Genomic DNA, 20,230 nt, shown 5'->3' on the forward strand with positions numbered 1-20,230 from the left:
GCCTCGTTAGCGCAGTAGGTAGCGCGTCAGTCTCATAATCTGAAGGTCGTGAGTTCGATCCTCACATGGGGCATTATTTTTCATTTATTTTTTTAATACAAATTAATTTCCTTTTTGTTCACATTTGCATTTATAGAAGTAAATATTTTGTATTTTGTATGAATATTTTTGTATGACTTTTATGTTACCATTGTTAATTATAATATCTGATTAGTGTCTTAAAAATATCTTAACACATTTATTATTCAATACATTTTAAGTTCATTCACATTAACCTTTTTCTATTTCATACCTTCAAATTATTATTTTTTTTATTATGTAATACAAATGTATTTCTTTTTTGGTCACATTTGCATTTATGGTAGTAAATAGTTTGTATTTTGTATGAATATATCAATGTTATTCACATGAGAAACAGAATATTTATATTTCTTGTTCAGACTAGTCTGTAATAAAATATACACAGAAAACACAGAAAACACAGAAAACACAGAAAACACAGAAAACACAGAAAACACAGAAAACACAGAAAACACAGAAAACACAGAAAACACAGAATACACAGAATACACAGAAAACACAGAATACACAGATCCAGGTTACGACAGATCCAATGTGATCCTTCTTCCTGTAATTATACAGGTAAATATGGATTTCCTTTCTGAGGGAGCAGTGGAAGATGTGTCTACTCACTTTGGCTGCTTGTTGAAAAGAGGGAGCACACTTTCCTGACAAACAGGAACACACTAAGGGGCATAACAATATGCAGATAAAGCAGGGGGCGAGGACTAAAACATACTCAAATATGAGCTTTGGGAGGTTGCCAGGGCAACTGACTAGAAGCTGTGTAAAGGGTATTACTTGTAACAACTATGTTGCAATATACACAGCTCTGGCTTCTTCAGAGCTGGGAAAAAACATGTAACTTCCCTGGGGAGAGCTGACAGTGTGAGAGCAGAGACAAATATACAGAAAATATGCAATCCTGTTCCAGGACAATATTGGTAACAATACCTACCACATGGTGGCACTGTTGATTATATATCCAATGTATGTAGTCAGCTGGGCTCTAAATATGCAAAAATATTGTGTTTTAAAGCAAAGAATCACCTATGGGACTAAATATGTTTTCACTTGTTAGGAAAAAGAACAAAAAGTCTATTATTTCTATTACTATTGGGAAAAAAGTACAAGGGTGTATGGCATCCTAGGAATACGACAACGTTTGCCAGAAAAATGTGTATTTGTTCTAAATCATTCAGATTTAAGGGTAAATACGTGGTTGGAATGTAAAAATTATGTATGTACAAATAATTCTTTAATACCCATACTAGGAAAAGAAAGAGTTTTACTTCCTATGACAGTGCAAGGAATACCCATTAGCAATACTCAATTATTATTTTCTAATCTCCAATGTCCTGATTTTTTTTTACACCATTCCATCAAGATTTGAACATGTAAATCTTATTGCTTGTTTACATTTGAATTCTAAATTAATTTGTTTATCACACCAGGCCAAGATTATTTATCACTCATGCTTTCATAATCACACTTCATTTTAGGTCGTATTGAGAATAATGAAATAGTGAAAGAATAATTTCCTTTGTGTAAACTTTCCCAATGTTTAATTAAAATATATTATTGTATTAGAGGAAATCCAATAGGAATATATTTACATGAGATCCAGGTCAATATGTCACAAATTCTCTCGCGAGATCTAAATATACTTCTATTACAATTTAATATATCTAAAATAAATGAGTTTCCTTGGGAGAAATGGACTGAAGAAATTAAGAAAGAAGAAGGTTAACTTCCAGTTTTAGAAAAACAATTAAAAGAAGGAGAAATTGTTTCTCAAGAGGAACAGGGTAAATTAAAAAAGATTGAACATGAATGGTCAGTTATGACAGGTTCAGCTTTGTAGGCAAAGTTTAAAATAATCTGTTACAATGTGTCAGTATTGGGTAATTTTTTTTTAATTTATTTATTTTTATTTAGCAAAAAAGTGTTTTATTGAAAAATAGAAGGATATCTATTCTAGAGAAAGATAGAGATTCTTGATAAATCGTCCAGCACAATATTCCTGCACTATATTCCAGCACTACAGATATTATTATATATTGTATATATTATTCTATTATATATAGACATTGATATAGGACATAGTTACAGTGTGCTTAAAACCAGCTTTTTCAAATGTGATATTGATTCAGGGAACTTGTTGATTTCTTTTTATATGCCTCGTTAGCGCAGTAGGTAGCGCGTCAGTCTCATAATCTGAAGGTCGTGAGTTCGATCCTCACATGGGGCATTATTTTTTATTTATTTTTTTAATACAAATTAATTTCCTTTTTGTTCACATTTGCATTTATAGTAGTAAATATTTTGTATTTTGTATGAATATTTTTGTATGACTTTTATGTTACCATTGTTAATTATAATATCTGATTAGTGTCTTAAAAATATCTTAACACATTTATTATTCAATACATTTTAAGTTCATTCACATTAACCTTTTTCTATTTCATACCTTCACATTATTATTTTTTTTATTATGTAATACAAATGTATGTATGTATGTATGTATGTATGTATGTATGTATGTATGTATGTCTTTATTTGTATAGCGCCATAAAATGTACATAGCGCTTCACAGTAGTAATACATGTCATATAAATAACAAATATAAATAACAGATCATGGGAATAAGTGCTTCAGACATACTGTAAAAGTAACATTAAGGAAGGAGTCCCTGCTCCGAGGAGCTTACAATCTAATTGGTAGGTAGGGAGAACGTACAGAGACAGTAGGAGGGAATACTAGTAAGTGCGTCTGCAGGGGGCCAAGCTTTGTGTCATGTGTCCATGATTATCCAGTGCTACTCATATGCTTCTTTAAGCAGATGTGTCTTAAGGTGGGTCTTAAAGGTGGATAGCGAGGGGGCTAGTCGGGTATTGAGGGGAAGGGCATTCCAGAGGTGTGGGGCAGAAAGTGAGAAAGGTTTAAGGTGGGAGAGAGCTTTAGATACAAAGGGGGTAGTAAGAAGACTTCCTTGAGAAGAACGCAAGAGTCGTGATGGTGCATAGCGAGAAATTAGGGCTGAGATGTAATGAGGGGCAGAAGAATGTAAAGCTTTAAAAGTGAGCAGTAGAATTGAGTGTGAGATACGCCAGGGGGGCGCAAACTTTTTTCCCTGCGCCCCCCTGACGGCTGTCCCCTCACTCCCGCGCCCCCCCAACCCCAACTTACCTTCGCACCGGCGTAATGACGTCACGTTGCCATAGCAACGTGACGTCACATGACCTCGCAGCGTCATTTTGATGCCGCGTTGCCATGGCGACGCCGGGAGGAAGCCGCCGGAGCCACGGGTAAGTATGGTTTACAGAGGCCCTGCAGCTCCCCCGGCACTTAATTTAAGTGCCTTCGGGAAGCGCGCGGGGCCTCTGTAAACCCCGCGCCCCCCGTCGGCAGTTTCGCGCCCCCCCTGGGGGTCGCGCCCCACAGATTGCGCACCGCTGAGATACGCGATTTAATCGGAAGCCAGGAGAGGGATTTCAGCAGGGGAGACGCTGAGACAGATTTAGGAAAGAGTAGAGTGATTCTGGCAGCAGTGTTTAGGATAGATTGTAGGGGAGACAGGTGAGAGGTAGGAAGGCCGGACAGCAGGAGGTTGCAGTAATCGAGACGTGAGAGAATGAGGGCCTGAGTCAGAGTTTTGGCAGTTGAGTAACAGAGGAAAGGGGGTATCTTTGTGATATTGCGGAGGAAAAAGCGACAAGTTTTAGAAACATTTTGAATATGAGAGGAGAATGAGAGAGAGGAATCAAGTGTGACCCCTAGGCAGCGTGCTTTGGCTACTGGGTGAATGATCGTATTTCCAATAGCAATGTGGAAGGATGTAGTAGGGCCAGGTTTGGGAGGTAGTATAAGGAGCTCTGTTTTTGCCATGTTAAGTTTCAGTCGGCGGATGGCCATCCAGGATGATATTCCAGAGAGGCATTCAGAAACTTTGGTCTGTATAGCAGGTGTAAGGTCAGGGGTTGAAAGGTAAATTTGTGTGTCGTCAGCATAGAGGTGATATTTAAACCCAAAAGATGTGATTAGGTCACCTAGAGAGAGTGTGTAGAGAGAAAAGAGAAGGGGTCCCAGGACAGAGCCCTGGGGTACCCCCACAGAGAGATCAATAGAGGAGGAGGAGGTGTTAGCAAAAGAGACACTGAAGGTACGATGGGAGAGGTAAGAGGAGATCCAGGATAAAGCTTTGTTCCGAATACCAAGAGTATGGAGAATGTGAAGGAGAAGAGGGTGGTCCACGGTGTCGAATGCTGCAGAGAGGTCGAGTAATATGAGCAGAGTGTAATGACCTCTGTCTTTGGCAGCGTGGAGGTCGTCAGTTATTTTAGTGAGGGCTGTTTCAGTAGAGTGAGCAGTGCGGAAGCCAGATTGTAGAGGGTCTAGTACAGAATAGGTGTTGAGAAAGTGTAGCAATCGAGAGAATACAAGACGTTCAAGGAGTTTGGAGGCAAAAGGCAGGAGGGAGACAGGTCGATAGTTAGAAGGACAGGTAGGGTCAAGCTTGCTGTTTTTGAGTAATGGTATAACGGTTGCATGCTTGAAGGATGAAGGAAAGGTACCAGAGTAGAGGGAAGAGTTAAAGATCTGTGTGAGCATAGGGATTATAGAAGGAGCAAGAGGTTTTAGGAGATGGGAGGGAATGGGATCAAGAGGGCAAGTGGTAGAGGGAGAAGAGGAGATCAGCAGTGATACATCCTCCTCCGAGATAGCAGAAAAAGAGTCAAGAAAGACAGGAGGAGAGTTGGGAAGCATTGTGGGATGGGAGGAGGCAACAGATGGGATGTTCTGCCGTATGGACTCCACCTTTTTCTTAAAAAAGTCAGCAAAGTCCTGAGGTGAGATGGAGGAAGAAGAGGAGGCAGCTGAGGGTGGTCTGAGTAGAGAGTCAAAGACAGAAAAGAGACGGCGTGGGTTAGACTTGTGTGTGTTGATTAGTGATGAAAAGTAGGTTTGTTTAGCCTGAAAGAGGGCAGAGTTGAAACAGGATAGCATAAATTTGTAGTGAATGAAGTCTGCGAGCGTATGAGATTTCCTCCAGAGGCGTTCAGAGGAACGAGTGGAGGAACGCAGCATGCGTGTGTGGGAGTTTAGCCAGGGTCTGGGGTTAGAAGGGCGAGGACGGCAGAGAGAAAGTGGGGCATGAAGATCAAGAGAGGAAGATAAGGCAGAGTTGTAGTTCCTGACCAGGTTGTCAGGGTCTGAAGCAGAACTGAGAGAGGAGAGGGAGGAGCGTAAAGTGGAATCAAGAGCTGGTAGGTTAATAGAGCGCAGGTTTCTGCAAAAACGAGGGCGAGATGGAGATGGAGAGAAGCGAGAGAGAGAAAATGAGATGAGGTGATGGTCGGAGAGAGGAAAAGGGGAAATGGAGAAGTCGGAGAGAGAGAAGTTTTTAGTGAAAACCAGGTCTAAGTAGTGGCCATCCTTGTGGGTGCTGGCTGCAGTCCACTGTTAAAGGCCAAAAGAAGAGGTTAGAGAAAGAAAGCGGGAAGCCCAAGGGAGAGAGGGGTCATCAATGTGGCAGTTGAAGTCCCCAAGGAGAAGAACAGGGGAGTCTGAGGAGAGAAAGAAAGAGAGCCAGGATTCAAAGTGAGAGAGAAAGGCAGAAGGGGGATGAGTAGAGGAAGGTGGGCGATAGATGACCGCCACATGGACCGGGAGAGGAGAGAAGATCTGGACTGTGAGAGCCTCGAAGGAGGGAAAAGCAAGAGAGGGGGGAATAGAAACTGTTCTGTAACGGCAGAGAGAGGAGAGCAGGAGCCCCACGCCTCCACCCCTGCCACCAGGGCGTGGAGTGTGGGAGAAGGAAAGGCCACCATAGGAGAGGGCAGCTTCCAGAGCAGAGTCAGACTGAGTGAGCCAGGTCTCAGTTATAGCAAAGAGAAGCAGGGAGTGAGAGAGAAAGAAGTCATGCACAGAGAGGAACTTGTTAGAGAGGGAGCGAGCATTCCAAAGGGCACAGGAGAAAGGGAGAGAGGAGGGAGGGTGGCAGGGGATGGGTATGAGGTTAGAGGGGTTGACACCAAAGGAGTAGAAGTTGCATGTGGAAGGCGAGGACGAGAGCAAGTAGAAATAAGGCAGGGACCAGGATTGGGAGAGATATCCCCAGAAGCAAGGAGGAGAAGCATGGACAGAAAGAGAATGTGAGAGGATGATTTGTAGGGGTGTGTTTTAGTGCAGGCGGCATAACTGTGTGGTGTCAGAGGACGCAGGTAAGAGAGGAGTACATGTGAACTGAGAAGTGGTGAAGTAAGGAGAGATGGCGAAATATGAATAGAGTTAGAGACATGATGAGGCTGGTGGAAGGAAGTGCATAATTTGAGAATAAGTGAGGTTACAGTAAATATAAAAAGTAAAGGTGGCATCACAGCAATAGTAATGTGTTGAGATGTGCAGTGTGGGATGATAACCTCCTTTCCAGCGTAGTTCAACTGCAGGAATCAGAAGCAGTAGATTGTGTTCACTTTTTCCACTTCTTTTTTGAACTTCCTTTTTTCTATTTTGGTCACATTTGCATTTATGGTAGTAAATAGTTTGTATTTTGTATGAATATATCAATGTTATTCACATGAGAAACAGAATATTTATATTTCTTGTTCAGACTAGTCTGTAATAAAATAAACACAGAAAACACAGAAAACACAGAAAACACAGAAAACACAGAAAACACAGAAAACACAGAAAACACAGAAAACACAGAAAACACAGAAAACACAGAAAACACAGAAAACACAGAAAACACAGAAAACACAGAAAACACAGAAAACACAGAATATACAGAATACACAGAATACACAGAATACACAGATCCAGGTTACGACAGATCCAATGTGATCCTTCTTCCTGTAATTATACAGGTAAATACGAATTTTAACCCAGGTGAGTGTTTGGACCTGCTAACGTCCTGCCTTGTAAGTGGCAGCAGGCTTAAGGATTAAACGAAATGACCCTTTTACAAGATATATATAGCTATTGCAGTGTGTATTTTTGTCACATTGGAAGTAGCTTTGTGCATTTTTCTTTTTTTTTGTATTTAAATATACACATTTTTAGGAAAAATAGGATCCTGTAATCTTGTCTGCACCCTGGTAAGTAGGCTTTTGACGCTTTGGCCAAAGGGTTTAACTAAATAACCAAAAAAATATTATTATTGAAGTATTTAACTTTATACTTATTACCATATATGTTTTGTCAATTGGATGTAGCATTGGGCTCACCTATCTTTTGTCATGACGTCATGTGGAACCACATTACGAGACACCGCGTGACTTCATGACGTCACCGCGTCCCATTGTCATTTGCCGCCGTGCAGCCATTTTAGCTGGAGCTGCAGGGGAAAAGATGAATTTGCATGGGAGAAGACAGAGAAGGCCGCACCATGCTTTTGAATAAGATCCTGCAATCCTGTCTGCACCTGGGTAAAATACGTCAGATTGCTTGGTCTGTATGAAAACATATTTGGAATTGTTGTCTAATTTATTAATGATAAGTAACACCGGACTGAATATGTTTTTAAATAAAAACTTACTCTTTGTGGATAAAATGTAGCCACCCCAGATGGGACTTGAACCCACAATCCCTGGCTTAGGAGGCCAGTGCCTTATCCATTAGGCCACTGGGGCTGATGTCAAATGCCTTATAACATTGTATCTTGCGGGTTTGTGGTAATTGTATCTGGGTAATTGAACAGAGAAAGATAGAAATTCTTAATAAATAGTCCAGCACTATATTCCTGCACTTTATTTATACACTACAGACATGCTAGCACTATGCGTTGGTGGTATAGTGGTGAGCATAGCTGCCTTCCAAGCAGTTGACCGGGGTTCGATTCCCGGCCAACGCAAGTTTTATTTAGCAAATAGTGTTTTATTGAAAAATAGAAGGATATCTATTCTGGACCCAGGCTCATATGTGGCATGTGAGTAAGTCCATGTAGCTTAACTCATCCCCTTTTACAGCACACAAAGTCCTTCTATTTTCTTCAACTTTATTGAGGGAGTTATAGCAGTTATAACAGGAGTATATAAGTTCTTGTATGTGGATTGTAATAGCAGATGTCCCTTGTGAGGAGAATTGCTTGATGAGAGAAAGGTGTCCTGCTATGTGGAAGTGCCTCTCTGAGGGGAAAGTAAAAAGGATTTCCTTTCTGAGGGAGCAGTGGAAGATGTGTCTACTCACTTTGGCTGCTTGTTGAAAAGAGGGAGCACACTTTCCTGACAAACAGGAACACACTAAGGGGCATAACAATATGCAGATAAAGCAGGGGGCGAGGACTAAAACATACTCAAATATGAGCTTTGGGAGGTTGCCAGGGCAACAGTGTGCTTAAAACCAGCTTTTTCAAATGTGATATTGATTCAGGGAACTTGTTGATGTCTTTTTATATGCCTCGTTAGCGCAGTAGGTAGCGCGTCAGTCTCATAATCTGAAGGTCGTGAGTTCGATCCTCACATGGGGCATTATTTTTCATTTATTTTTTTAATACAAATTAATTTCCTTTTTGTTCACATTTGCATTTATAGTAGTAAATATTTTGTATTTTGTATGAATATTTTTGTATGACTTTTATGTTACCATTGTTAATTATAATATCTGATTAGTGTCTTAAAAATATCTTAACACATTTATTATTCAATACATTTTAAGTTCATTCACATTAACCTTTTTCTATTTCATACCTTCACATTATTATTTTTTTTATTATGTAATACAAATGTATTTCTTTTTTGGTCACATTTGCATTTATGGTAGTAAATAGTTTGTATTTTGTATGAATATATCAATGTTATTCACATGAGAAACAGAATATTTATATTTCTTGTTCAGACTAGTCTGTAATAAAATATACACAGAAAACACAGAAAACACAGAAAACACAGAAAACACAGAAAACACAGAAAACACAGAAAACACAGAAAACACAGAAAACACAGAAAACACAGAAAACACAGAAAACACAGAAAACACAGAAAACACAGAAAACACAGAAAACACAGAAAACACAGAATACACAGAATACACAGAAAACACAGAATACACAGAATACACAGAATACACAGAATACACAGAATACACAGAATACACAGAATACACAGAATACACAGATCCAGGTTACGACAGATCCAATGTGATCCTTCTTCCTGTAATTATACAGGTAAATATGGATTTCCTTTCTGAGGGAGCAGTGGAAGATGTGTCTACTCACTTTGGCTGCTTGTTGAAAAGAGGGAGCACACTTTCCTGACAAACAGGAACACACTAAGGGGCATAACAATATGCAGATAAAGCAGGGGGCGAGGACTAAAACATACTCAAATATGAGCTTTGGGAGGTTGCCAGGGCAACTGACTAGAAGCTGTGTAAAGGGTATTACTTGTAACAACTATGTTGCAATATACACAGCTCTGGCTTCTTCAGAGCTGGGAAAAAACATGTAACTTCCCTGGGGAGAGCTGACAGTGTGAGAGCAGAGACAAATATACAGAAAATATGCAATCCTGTTCCAGGACAATATTGGTAACAATACCTACCACATGGTGGCACTGTTGATTATATATCCAATGTATGTAGTCAGCTGGGCTCTAAATATGCAAAAATATTGTGTTTTAAAGCAAAGAATCACCTATGGGACTAAATATGTTTTCACTTGTTAGGAAAAAGAACAAAAGTCTATTATTTCTATTACTATTGGGAAAAAAGTACAAGGGTGTATGGCATCCTAGGAATACGACAACGTTTGCCAGAAAAATGTGTATTTGTTCTAAATCATTCAGATTTAAGGGTAAATACGTGGTTGGAATGTAAAAATTATGTATGTACAAATAATTCTTTAATACCCATACTAGGAAAAGAAAGAGTTTTACTTCCTATGACAGTGCAAGGAATACCCATTAGCAATACTCAATTATTATTTTCTAATCTCCAATGTCCTGATTTTTTTTACACCATTCCATCAAGATTTGAACATGTAAATCTTATTGCTTGTTTACATTTGAATTCTAAATTAATTTGTTTATCACACCAGGCCAAGATTATTTATCACTCATGCTTTCATAATCACACTTCATTTTAGGTCGTATTGAGAATAATGAAATAGTGAAAGAATAATTTCCTATGTGTAAACTTTCCCAATGTTTTATTAAAATATATTATTGTATTAGAGGAAATCCAATAGGAATATATTTACATGAGATCCAGGTCAATATGTCACAAATTCTCTCGCGAGATCTAAATATACTTCTATTACAATTTAATATATCTAAAATAAATGAGTTTCCTTGGGAGAAATGGACTGAAGAAATTAAGAAAGAAGAAGGTTAACTTCCAGTTCTAGAAAAACAATTAAAAGAAGGAGAAATTGTTTCTCAAGAGGAACAGGGTAAATTAAAAAAGATTGAACATGAATGGTCAGTTATGACAGGTTCAGCTTGGTGGGCAAAGTTTAAAATAATCTGTTACAATGTGTCAGTATTGGGTATTTTTTTTTTTATTTATTTATTTTTATTTAGCAAAAAAGTGTTTTATTGAAAAATAGAAGGATATCTATTCTAGAGAAAGATAGAGATTCTTGATAAATCGTCCAGCACAATATTCCTGCACTATATTCCAGCACTACAGATATTATTATATATTGTATATATTATTCTATTATATATAGACATTGATATAGGACATAGTTACAGTGTGCTTAAAACCAGCTTTTTCAAATGTGATATTGATTCAGGGAACTTGTTGATGTCTTTTTATATGCCTCGTTAGCGCAGTAGGTAGCGCGTCAGTCTCATAATCTGAAGGTCGTGAGTTCGATCCTCACATGGGGCATTATTTTTCATTTATTTTTTTAATACAAATTAATTTCCTTTTTGTTCACATTTGCATTTATAGAAGTAAATATTTTGTATTTTGTATGAATATTTTTGTATGACTTTTATGTTACCATTGTTAATTATAATATCTGATTAGTGTCTTAAAAATATCTTAACACATTTATTATTCAATACATTTTAAGTTCATTCACATTAACCTTTTTCTATTTCATACCTTCACATTATTATTTTTTTTATTATGTAATACAAATGTATTTCTTTTTTGGTCACATTTGCATTTATGGTAGTAAATAGTTTGTATTTTGTATGAATATATCAATGTTATTCACATGAGAAACAGAATATTTATATTTCTTGTTCAGACTAGTCTGTAATAAAATATACACAGAAAACACAGAAAACACAGAAAACACAGAAAACACAGAAAACACAGAAAACACAGAAAACACAGAAAACACAGAAAACACAGAAAACACAGAAAACACAGAAAACACAGAAAACACAGAAAACACAGAAAACACAGAATACACAGAATACACAGAATACACAGATCCAGGTTACGACAGATCCAATGTGATCCTTCTTCCTGTAATTATACAGGTAAATATGGATTTCCTTTCTGAGGGAGCAGTGGAAGATGTGTCTACTCACTTTGGCTGCTTGTTGAAAAGAGGGAGCACACTTTCCTGACAAACAGGAACACACTAAGGGGCATAACAATATGCAGATAAAGCAGGGGGCGAGGACTAAAACATACTCAAATATGAGCTTTGGGAGGTTGCCAGGGCAACTGACTAGAAGCTGTGTAAAGGGTATTACTTGTAACAACTATGTTGCAATATACACAGCTCTGGCTTCTTCAGAGCTGGGAAAAACATGTAACTTCCCTGGGGAGAGCTGACAGTGTGAGAGCAGAGACAAATATACAGAAAATATGCAATCCTGTTCCAGGACAATATTGGTAACAATACCTACTACATGGTGGCACTGTTGATTATATATCCAATGTATGTAGTCAGCTGGGCTCTAAATATGCAAAAATATTGTGTTTTAAAGCAAAGAATCACCTATGGGACTAAATATGTTTTCACTTGTTAGGAAAAAGAACAAAAGTCTATTATTTCTATTACTATTGGGAAAAAAGTACAAGGGTGTATGGCATCCTAGGAATACGACAACGTTTGCCAGAAAAATGTGTATTTGTTCTAAATCATTCAGATTTAAGGGTAAATACGTGGTTGGAATGTAAAAATTATGTATGTACAAATAATTCTTTAATACCCATACTAGGAAAAGAAAGAGTTTTACTTCCTATGACAGTGCAAGGAATACCCATTAGCAATACTCAATTATTATTTTCTAATCTCCAATGTCCTGATTTTTTTTTACACCATTCCATCAAGATTTGAACATGTAAATCTTATTGCTTGTTTACATTTGAATTCTAAATTAATTTGTTTATCACACCAGGCCAAGATTATTTATCACTCATGCTTTCATAATCACACTTCATTTTAGGTCGTATTGAGAATAATGAAATAGTGAAAGAATAATTTCCTATGTGTAAACTTTCCCAATGTTTTATTAAAATATATTATTGTATTAGAGGAAATCCAATAGGAATATATTTACATGAGATCCAGGTCAATATGTCACAAATTCTCTCGCGAGATCTAAATATACTTCTATTACAATTTAATATATCTAAAATAAATGAGTTTCCTTGGGAGAAATGGACTGAAGAAATTAAGAAAGAAGAAGGTTAACTTCCAGTTCTAGAAAAACAATTAAAAGAAGGAGAAATTGTTTCTCAAGAGGAACAGGGTAAATTAAAAAAGATTGAACATGAATGGTCAGTTATGACAGGTTCAGCTTGGTGGGCAAAGTTTAAAATAATCTGTTACAATGTGTCAGTATTGGGTATTTTTTTTTTTATTTATTTATTTTTATTTAGCAAAAAAGTGTTTTATTGAAAAATAGAAGGATATCTATTCTAGAGAAAGATAGAGATTCTTGATAAATCGTCCAGCACAATATTCCTGCACTATATTCCAGCACTACAGATATTATTATATATTGTATATATTATTCTATTATATATAGACATTGATATAGGACATAGTTACAGTGTGCTTAAAACCAGCTTTTTCAAATGTGATATTGATTCAGGGAACTTGTTGATGTCTTTTTATATGCCTCGTTAGCGCAGTAGGTAGCGCGTCAGTCTCATTATCTAATTAGCAAATAAGTGTTTTATTGAAAAATAGAAGGATATCTATTCTGGACCCAGGCTCATATGTGGCATGTGAGTAAGTCCATGTAGCTTAACTCGTCCCCTTTTACAGCACACAAAGTCCTTCTATTTTCTTCAACTTTATTGAGGGAGTTATAGCAGTTATAACAGGAGTATATAAGTTCTTGTATGTGGATTGTAATAGCAGATGACCCTTGTGAGGAGAATTGCTTGATGAGAGAAAGGTGTCCTGCTATGTGGAAGTGCCTCTCTGAGGGGAAAGTAAAAAGGATTTCCTTTCTGAGGGAGCAGTGGAAGATGTGTCTACTCACTTTGGCTGCTTGTTGAAAAGAGGGAGCACACTTTCCTGACAAACAGGAACACACTAAGGGGCATAACAATATGCAGATAAAGCAGGGGGCGAGGACTAAAACATACTCAAATATGAGCTTTGGGAGGTTGCCAGGGCAACTGACTAGAAGCTGTGTAAAGGGTATTACTTGTAACAACTATGTTGCAATATACACAGCTCTGGCTTCTTCAGAGCTGGGAAAAAACATGTAACTTCCCTGGGGAGAGCTGACAGTGTGAGAGCAGAGACAAATATACAGAAAATATGCAATCCTGTTCCAGGACAATATTGGTAACAATACCTACCACATGGTGGCACTGTTGATTATATATCCAGTGTATGTAGTCAGCTGGGCTCTAAATATGCAAAAATATTGTGTTTTAAAGCAAAGAATCACCTATGGGACTAAATATGTTTTCACTTGTTAGGAAAAAGAACAAAAAGTCTATTATTTCTATTACTATTGGGAAAAAAGTACAAGGGTGTATGGCATCCTAGGAATACGACAACGTTTGCCAGAAAAATGTGTATTTGTTCTAAATCATTCAGATTTAAGGGTAAATACGTGGTTGGAATGTAAAAATTATGTATGTACAAATAATTCTTTAATACCCATACTAGGAAAAGAAAGAGTTTTACTTCCTATGACAGTGCAAGGAATACCCATTAGCAATACTCAATTATTATTTTCTAATCTCCAATGTCCTGATTTTTTTTTTACACCATTCCATCAAGATTTGAACATGTAAATCTTATTGCTTGTTTACATTTGAATTCTAAATTAATTTGTTTATCACACCAGGCCAAGATTATTTATCACTCATGCTTTCATAATCACACTTCATTTTAGGTCGTATTGAGAATAATGAAATAGTGAAAGAATAATTTCCTATGTGTAAACTTTCCCAATGTTTTATTAAAATATATTATTGTATTAGAGGAAATCCAATAGGAATATATTTACATGAGATCCAGGTCAATATGTCACAAATTCTCTCGCGAGATCTAAATATACTTCTATTACAATTTAATATATCTAAAATAAATGAGTTTCCTTGGGAGAAATGGACTGAAGAAATTAAGAAAGAAGAAGTTTAACTTCCAGTTCTAGAAAAACAATTAAAAGAAGGAGAAATTGTTTCTCAAGAGGAACAGGGTAAATTAAAAAAGATTGAACATGAATGGTCAGTTATGACAGGTTCAGCTTGGTGGGCAAAGTTTAAAATAATCTGTTACAATGTGTCAGTATTGGGTTTTTTTTTTTTTATTTATTTATTTTTATTTAGCAAAAAAGTGTTTTATTGAAAAATAGAAGGATATCTATTCTAGAGAAAGATAGAGATTCTTGATAAATCGTCCAGCACAATATTCCTGCACTATATTCCAGCACTACAGATATTATTATATATTGTATATATTATTCTATTATATATAGACATTGATATAGGACATAGTTACAGTGTGCTTAAAACCAGCTTTTTCAAATGTGATATTGATTCAGGGAACTTGTTGATGTCTTTTTATATGCCTCGTTAGCGCAGTAGGTAGCGCGTCAGTCTCATAATCTGAAGGTCGTGAGTTCGATCCTCACATGGGGCATTATTTTTCATTTATTTTTTTAATACAAATTAATTTCCTTTTTGTTCACATTTGCATTTATAGTAGTAAATATTTTGTATTTTGTATGAATATTTTTGTATGACTTTTATGTTACCATTGTTAATTATAATATCTGATTAGTGTCTTAAAAATATCTTAACACATTTATTATTCAATACATTTTAAGTTCATTCACATTAACCTTTTTCTATTTCATACCTTCACATTATTATTTTTTTTATTATGTAATACAAATGTATTTCTTTTTTGGTCACATTTGCATTTATGGTAGTAAATAGTTTGTATTTTGTATGAATATATCAATGTTATTCACATGAGAAACAGAATATTTATATTTCTTGTTCAGACTAGTCTGTAATAAAATATACACAGAAAACACAGAAAACACAGAAAACACAGAAAACACAGAAAACACAGAAAACACAGAAAACACAGAAAACACAGAAAACACAGAAAACACAGAAAACACAGAAAACACAGAAAACACAGAAAACACAGAAAACACAGAAAACACAGAAAACACAGAAAACACAGAATACACAGAATACACAGAATACACAGATCCAGGTTACGACAGATCCAATGTGATCCTTCTTCCTGTAATTATACAGGTAAATATGGATTTCCTTTCTGAGGGAGCAGTGGAAGATGTGTTTACTCACTTTGGCTGCTTGTTGAAAAGAGGGAGCACACTTTCCTGACAAACAGGAACACACTAAGGGGCATAACAATATGCAGATAAAGCAGGGGGCGAGGACTAAAACATACTCAAATATGAGCTTTGGGAGGTTGCCAGGGCAACTGACTAGAAGCTGTGTAAAGGGTATTACTTGTAACAACTATGTTGCAATATACACAGCTCTGGCTTCTTCAGAGCTGGGAAAAAACATGTAACTTCCCTGGGGAGAGCTGACAGTGTGAGAGCAGAGACAAATATACAGAAAATATGCAATCCTGTTCCAGGACAATATTGGTAACAATACCTACTACATGGTGGCACTGTTGATTATATATCCAATGTATGTAGTCAGCTGGGCTCTAAATATGCAAAAATATTGTGTTTTAAAGCAAAGAATCACCTATGGGACTAAATATGTTTTCACTTGTTAGGAAAAAGAACAAAAGTCTATTATTTCTATTACTATTGGGAAAAAAGTACAAGGGTGTATGGCATCCTAGGAATACGACAACGTTTGCCAGAAAAATGTGTATTTGTTCTAAATCATTCAGATTTAAGGGTAAATACGTGGTTGGAATGTAAAAATTATGTATGTACAAATAATTCTTTAATACCCATACTAGGAAAAGAAAGAGTTTTACTTCCTATGACAGTGCAAGGAATACCCATTAGCAATACTCAATTATTATTTTCTAATCTCCAATGTCCTGATTTTTTTTTTACACCATTCCATCAAGATTTGAACATGTAAATCTTATTGCTTGTTTACATTTGAATTCTAAATTAATTTGTTTATCACACCAGGCCAAGATTATTTATCACTCATGCTTTCATAATCACACTTCATTTTAGGTCGTATTGAGAATAATGAAATAGTGAAAGAATAATTTCCTATGTGTAAACTTTCCCAATGTTTTATTAAAATATATTATTGTATTAGAGGAAATCCAATAGGAATATATTTACATGAGATCCAGGTCAATATGTCACAAATTCTCTCGCGAGATCTAAATATACTTCTATTACAATTTAATATATCTAAAATAAATGAGTTTCCTTGGGAGAAATGGACTGAAGAAATTAAGAAAGAAGAAGGTTAACTTCCAGTTCTAGAAAAACAATTAAAAGAAGGAGAAATTGTTTCTCAAGAGGAACAGGGTAAATTAAAAAAGATTGAACATGAATGGTCAGTTATGACAGGTTCAGCTTGGTGGGCAAAGTTTAAAATAATCTGTTACAATGTGTCAGTATTGGGTATTTTTTTTTAAATTTATTTATTTTTATTTAGCAAAAAAGTGTTTTATTGAAAAATAGAAGGATATCTATTCTAGAGAAAGATAGAGATTCTTGATAAATCGTCCAGCACAATATTCCTGCACTATATTCCAGCACTACAGATATTATTATATATTGTATATATTATTCTATTATATATAGACATTGATATAGGACATAGTTACAGCGTGCTTAAAACCAGCTTTTTCAAATGTGATATTGATTCAGGGAACTTGTTGATGTCTTTTTATATGCCTCGTTAGCGCAGTAGGTAGCGCGTCAGTCTCATTATCTGAAGGGCGTGAGTTCGATCCTCACATGGGGCATTATTTTTCATTTATTTTTTTAATACAAATTAATTTCCTTTTTGTTCACATTTGCATTTATAGAAGTAAATATTTTGTATTTTGTATGAATATTTTTGTATGACTTTTATGTTACCATTGTTAATTATAATATCTGATTAGTGTCTTAAAAATATCTTAACACATTTATTATTCAATACATTTTAAGTTCATTCACATTAACCTTTTTCTATTTCATACCTTCACATTATTATTTTTTTTATTATGTAATACAAATGTATTTCTTTTTTGGTCACATTTGCATTTATGGTAGTAAATAGTTTGTATTTTGTATGAATATATCAATGTTATTCACATGAGAAACAGAATATTTATATTTCTTGTTCAGACTAGTCTGTAATAAAATATACACAGAAAACACAGAAAACACAGAAAACACAGAAAACACAGAAAACACAGAAAACACAGAAAACACAGAAAACACAGAAAACACAGAAAACACAGAAAACACAGAAAACACAGAAAACACAGAAAACACAGAAAACACAGAAAACACAGAATACACAGAATACACAGAATACACAGAATACACAGAATACACAGAATACACAGAATACACAGATCCAGGTTACGACAGATCCAATGTGATCCTTCTTCCTGTAATTATACAGGTAAATATGGATTTCCTTTCTGAGGGAGCAGTGGAAGATGTGTCTACTCACTTTGGCTGCTTGTTGAAAAGAGGGAGCACACTTTCCTGACAAACAGGAACACACTAAGGGGCATAACAATATGCAGATAAAGCAGGGGGCGAGGACTAAAACATACTCAAATATGAGCTTTGGGAGGTTGCCAGGGCAACTGACTAGAAGCTGTGTAAAGGGTATTACTTGTAACAACTATGTTGCAATATACACAGCTCTGGCTTCTTCAGAGCTGGGAAAAAACATGTAACTTCCCTGGGGAGAGCTGACAGTGTGAGAGCAGAGACAAATATACAGAAAATATGCAATCCTGTTCCAGGACAATATTGGTAACAATACCTACCACATGGTGACACTGTTGATTATATATCCAATGTATGTAGTCAGCTGGGCTCTAAATATGCAAAAATATTGTGTTTTAAAGCAAAGAATCACCTATGGGACTAAATATGTTTTCACTTGTTAGGAAAAAGAACAAAAGTCTATTATTTCTATTACTATTGGGAAAAAAGTACAAGGGTGTATGGCATCCTAGGAATACGACAACGTTTGCCAGAAAAATGTGTATTTGTTCTAAATCATTCAGATTTAAGGGTAAATACGTGGTTGGAATGTAAAAATTATGTATGTACAAATAATTCTTTAATACCCATACTAGGAAAAGAAAGAGTTTTACTTCCTATGACAGTGCAAGGAATACCCATTAGCAATACTCAATTATTATTTTCTAATCTCCAATGTCCTGATTTTTTTTTACACCATTCAATCAAGATTTGAACATGTAAATCTTATTGCTTGTTTACATTTGAATTCTAAATTAATTTGTTTATCACACCAGGCCAAGATTATTTATCACTCATGCTTTCATAATCACACTTCATTTTAGGTCGTATTGAGAATAATGAAATAGTGAAAGAATAATTTCCTATGTGTAAACTTTCCCAATGTTTTATTAAAATATATTATTGTATTAGAGGAAATCCAATAGGAATATATTTACATGAGATCCAGGTCAATATGTCACAAATTCTCTCGCGAGATCTAAATATACTTCTATTACAATTTAATATATCTAAAATAAATGAGTTTCCTTGGGAGAAATGGACTGAAGAAATTAAGAAAGAAGAAGGTTAACTTCCAGTTCTAGAAAAACAATTAAAAGAAGGAGAAATTGTTTCTCAAGAGGAACAGGGTAAATTAAAAAAGATTGAACATGAATGGTCAGTTATGACAGGTTCAGCTTGGTGGGCAAAGTTTAAAATAATCTGTTACAATGTGTCAGTATTGGGTATTTTTTTTTTATTTATTTATTTTTATTTAGCAAAAAAGTGTTTTATTGAAAAATAGAAGGATATCTATTCTAGAGAAAGATAGAGATTCTTGATAAATCGTCCAGCACAATATTCCTGCACTATATTCCAGCACTACAGATATTATTATATATTGTATATATTATTCTATTATATATAGACATTGATATAGGACATAGTTACAGTGTGCTTAAAACCAGCTTTTTCAAATGTGATATTGATTCAGGGAACTTGTTGATGTCTTTTTATATGCCTCGTTAGCGCAGTAGGTAGCGCGTCAGTCTCATAATCTGAAGGTCGTGAGTTCGATCCTCACATGGGGCATTATTTTTCATTTATTTTTTTAATACAAATTAATTTCCTTTTTGTTCACATTTGCATTTATAGAAGTAAATATTTTGTATTTTGTATGAATATTTTTGTATGACTTTTATGTTACCATTGTTAATTATAATATCTGATTAGTGTCTTAAAAATATCTTAACACATTTATTATTCAATACATTTTAAGTTCATTCACATTAACCTTTTTCTATTTCATACCTTCACATTATTATTTTTTTTATTATGTAATACAAATGTATTTCTTTTTTGGTCACATTTGCATTTATGGTAGTAAATAGTTTGTATTTTGTATGAATATATCAATGTTATTCACATGAGAAACAGAATATTTATATTTCTTGTTCAGACTAGTCTGTAATAAAATATACACAGAAAACACAGAAAACACAGAAAACACAGAAAACACAGAAAACACAGAAAACACAGAAAACACAGAAAACACAGAAAACACAGAAAACACAGAAAACACAGAAAACACAGAAAACACAGAAAACACAGAAAACACAGAA

At 35.4% G+C, this 20,230-nt stretch overlaps 8 non-coding genes across 8 annotated transcripts; 7 read left to right on the forward strand and 1 right to left on the reverse strand.

Annotated features, from left to right (window-relative positions):
• Positions 1–73, forward strand: TRNAM-CAU (transfer RNA methionine (anticodon CAU)). The gene has a single exon. It is a non-coding gene; the product is annotated as a tRNA-Met (tRNA).
• A 2,165-nt stretch (positions 74–2,238) lies between these two features.
• Positions 2,239–2,311, forward strand: TRNAM-CAU (transfer RNA methionine (anticodon CAU)). The gene has a single exon. It is a non-coding gene; the product is annotated as a tRNA-Met (tRNA).
• Positions 2,312–7,621: 5,310 nt separating this feature from the next.
• TRNAR-CCU (transfer RNA arginine (anticodon CCU)) lies at positions 7,622–7,694 on the reverse strand. Its single transcript has one exon. It is a non-coding gene; the product is annotated as a tRNA-Arg (tRNA).
• Positions 7,695–8,458: 764 nt separating this feature from the next.
• Positions 8,459–8,531, forward strand: TRNAM-CAU (transfer RNA methionine (anticodon CAU)). The gene has a single exon. It is a non-coding gene; the product is annotated as a tRNA-Met (tRNA).
• A 2,289-nt stretch (positions 8,532–10,820) lies between these two features.
• Positions 10,821–10,893, forward strand: TRNAM-CAU (transfer RNA methionine (anticodon CAU)). Its single transcript has one exon. It is a non-coding gene; the product is annotated as a tRNA-Met (tRNA).
• Positions 10,894–15,009: 4,116 nt separating this feature from the next.
• Positions 15,010–15,082, forward strand: TRNAM-CAU (transfer RNA methionine (anticodon CAU)). The gene has a single exon. It is a non-coding gene; the product is annotated as a tRNA-Met (tRNA).
• Positions 15,083–17,310: 2,228 nt separating this feature from the next.
• TRNAM-CAU (transfer RNA methionine (anticodon CAU)) lies at positions 17,311–17,383 on the forward strand. The gene has a single exon. It is a non-coding gene; the product is annotated as a tRNA-Met (tRNA).
• A 2,244-nt stretch (positions 17,384–19,627) lies between these two features.
• On the forward strand, positions 19,628–19,700 carry TRNAM-CAU (transfer RNA methionine (anticodon CAU)). The gene has a single exon. It is a non-coding gene; the product is annotated as a tRNA-Met (tRNA).
• Positions 19,701–20,230: the final 530 nt, after the last annotated feature.

Source organism: Ascaphus truei, unplaced genomic scaffold (genome assembly GCF_040206685.1).
Source record: "Ascaphus truei isolate aAscTru1 unplaced genomic scaffold, aAscTru1.hap1 HAP1_SCAFFOLD_325, whole genome shotgun sequence".
NCBI classification, from domain to species: Eukaryota; Metazoa; Chordata; class Amphibia; order Anura; family Ascaphidae; genus Ascaphus; species Ascaphus truei.